Source organism: Triplophysa rosa, linkage group LG7 (assembly GCF_024868665.1).
Source record: "Triplophysa rosa linkage group LG7, Trosa_1v2, whole genome shotgun sequence".
NCBI lineage: Eukaryota > Metazoa > Chordata > Actinopteri > Cypriniformes > Nemacheilidae > Triplophysa > Triplophysa rosa.
In genome coordinates this window covers 19,066,444-19,070,110 of record NC_079896.1, presented here as the reverse complement: position 1 = coordinate 19,070,110, position 3,667 = coordinate 19,066,444, and positions in this window count along the sequence as shown.

The following is a 3,667-nucleotide window of genomic DNA, read 5'->3' as shown; positions in this document are numbered from 1 at the left end:
ATTTATTAGTCTCAACGCTGTTCGTGTTGAATTGTGAGTGGACCGCTCATCTCCTAGCACCTGGAAGTGATTCAACGCACCCTGTATATTGTAAGTTTACTAAATCTACTATGAAAAGGGAAATCCTTATGACTATTATTCCTGTAAAATCAGTACTAGCTGATTTGTTAAAATGCACACGTAGTTATATGGGCGCCAGTGAAAATAAGAGTCGCAACCATATACTGTATAAAGGTCGCAACAGAGTTTAATTTCGCCCCCACGGAACTTTAGTAACTTACCATTTTGTCAAGGGTCAGTTCGTAACAATCAGTAAAAATATACAGTAATCGCATGTTTCTCGTGCTTCTGTGATTGTAAACATCCTAATGTTTACTTATACCAACAGTTTCTGAACCCTGGTGATGATCTGGAAAGATTTATCACTGCCTTTTAAAGATGACCTGTGTGATCAAACGGGATATATCGCCCTCCGAAGGGCCCTTAGGGAAGGGAACACTAATCAGGGTATCTGTCGTCCATTCAATATTCGTTTTCAAATCAAAAACGAAAATTATTTTTAAGAAAAGAATAATTGTTATCGTTTTCTATATTTTGTTTAAACTGGGAAAATGAAATAATGAACATCTTAGGCTGCATTTTAACCATGGGCTAGTAGCCTATATTTTCTCATGAACAGTTGCAAAGGTCGCCGAAAGGGGGAGCAATGCTACAAGGCTAATATGAGCCAGTTTTAGACATGTACGCCTTTTTTTTAAAGCCTTGATCACTAATATTTTACAGTATAAATACGTTTGATGCCACCTGAAAGGGTTTGTATTGAGGGTTGTGGGCTTAATGGATTGTCTACTAGAGGTCTGCATCCCCGCGGGACCCTACAGAGGGGAGACGGTCAGGACATTTCTTGCATTAAATTGGTTTAAAAAGTGATTTGGTTTAAAAAGTGATTATTGGTATTTTGCCTACACTCTAAAAAATGGTGCCCTCTTTGCTCGTAATCCTAGGGTAAGGTGACCAAACGTCCCCGGAGTCCCGGTTTTTGGTATTCTGTCCCCGGGAATGTCCCCGTTTTACAGCACGTCCAAAACAACCAGAAGAAATACGCAAAAAAACCCCGATCAACAAATCCTGCGGCGTACCAGAGCAACCATGTAGTGATTATTTACACCAGCAGAGGGGGCTGTAAGCTACACTAATTACATAGTCGCTCGCCGCTAAGCAATGAAGAATGTACCACGAAACATGAGAAAGCATTAAGTTATTAGTCAGTGCTCGAATTGAAGGGGGGCTGGGGGGATCCGGGACCCCCCATAAAGCATTAGGGATAAGAAGTAAAAAATAGACTTAGACTTACCTCAGATATTTTTATTTGAGTAAAAATGATAGTGACAAATTAAATTCATGCAATGGATATGGTAAATTTCGTGACTTCATTATTTACAATAATTTATATTAAGTTTGTTTATGGGCTAGTTGTCATGTCTCTTTAAATTTTAAACGCCCCGCCCCACGTCTAAAGACCGCTAAACGCAGAACATCGTTGACGTCACTGATTTATCGGCGTCGCTACGGTGAAGGTAACTTCAGCTAAAAAATGGACAATAATAAACCTCCACGAGGAAGCTTCTACTTTTTTGAGGGGTAATTTTCTCTCTTTATATATATTTCCACTATATTTTTCAACTCAATGTCGGGGCTTTTGTATTTCTTGCGTAAATTATTATTAGGCCTGGTTCTGGGGTGCTAGAGATCTCGATGAAGATGAGTGACAGTTTTTTAGTAATTATAAAGGGAGTGCTCATGGTGCGGTTTCTGTGCTAATTTATATATAATCCATTCAGAATTGTATAAAACTTGTTTTTCATGCTGCTAAGACCAACGGCCACATACACGCTGGAAAGTTTCGGAATTACATCGGCATATTAATGCGGGATTCACTCTTGAAATAGCAATGATTGACATATTGATAGCCATAGTTAGTTCCTGAATAAAGCCGAATAAAACTTTTGGACTGAAATGGTTGAATAGTCTGCTGACTGACACACTCACTCATAACTGTCCCTTGCCGCCACCTACTGGACGTAACTATGTAAACTGCACTGAAATCGTTGAAAAATCCCCACAACACTAACACACAGACTGATAGCCGGTCTTGTCACAATTTATATTTTTAATGTCTAATAAACTAGTTTCTTGCATTTAAGCAAGAACAAACATTATTATCACAGTGTCAATCATTCAGTTGTTTTTAGGGAAAATAGTAAATACTACATTGGTAAATAATGCTAGAATTATTCTGTTGGACGTACACTACTGTTCAAAAGTCCTTTCTGTTCACCAAGCCTGCATTGATTTGATCCAAAATACAGTAAAAGAAGACTGTTCTTTTATGTAAGCCTGTTTTTAATAAATAGTATATAATTATGCATATTATGATCAAATATATTGTGTATTTTGTATAAATTGTATATTGCGAGACTAACCCCGACCAAAAAAAATCTTATGGTGGGGACCCCCCATAAGACTTGACTCTGGGCAGCTATTTACATCATAGTAAGTCCACAGTCCTATCTACTTGAATGGGGGAAGGCATATATTTCTAAAATAGCTGGCAAAAATCACAATTAAACAGCATATTTCCGATCAATAAGTAAACATGATATTAACCGTATCATAACTTTAGTTTTTAAGCTTAAATTGCACTAAAAATCTAATTTTTCGAGGTCGCCTCATCTACTGCGCCTCACGAGAGCCCCGACCCAGAGAATCGTCAGTCTTTACTGATTGACGATTGGCTCATTTTACTGGAAGGCGGGACTTCCTTCCCTAAAGCGGCCATACAGAGCTTTGCATTCCTCGCCATTCATTGTAACGGCAGTGGCGCATCTTGTTAATATTAATATCTTTGGTTTGACTCAGAGCCATTGAGAGAGAGAGTCGCGTCAAAAGAAGTTAAAAAAATTTGCATGTCAAGTAATTCATGGAGCCTGAGATAGTTCCAGGAAGTGATGTTTTCTCTTTAAATGCTTTATTTCTTTCATTTTTTTATTCATTAAATGACTTGCAGTACGTCTTTAAATGGGTTAAAAGTTTGTCACAATCGGTCTGTTTTACTGCAGCTCCATGCCTTACTAGTAACTTCCGGGAACTATTGAGAGGCTCCATAAACTGCCATTGATGTGAAAAAACTGTTCCATTGGAGTCAACAGAGTTGGCGCAACTTTCTCTCTCAATGGCTCCAGTTTGACTTACCGCGTGCGGTTCATGTCCGGCATCTTTTAGCACTGGAAACACTCCATCTATCAGTTTCAAGCGATCTCCAAATCCAGCGTTATATCCACTGTTTATATAACATTCATCACTGAAATGCAGTGAGCAAACAAACCCAGCTAAACGTCCGTCAGCTGAGTGAAGCGGCATTGATGGGCGTGCTCTTTCTCACGCTGGCTGGTTAATGCGTAGGCGTGCTCTTTCTCTCACACTCGCACGTGGGCGTGCTCTTTTGCTCACTGGATGAAACGTGGGCGTGCTTTTCCTGGAGAATTGTCCAACAAGGGACTAAGAACCCTTGTTATGAAACGGGAATCCATCTTCGAAAGAAACTTTCCGAAACCTGTACGAACCCTAGCGGAGTGAATCGAACACAGAACTACTACATCATACGTTC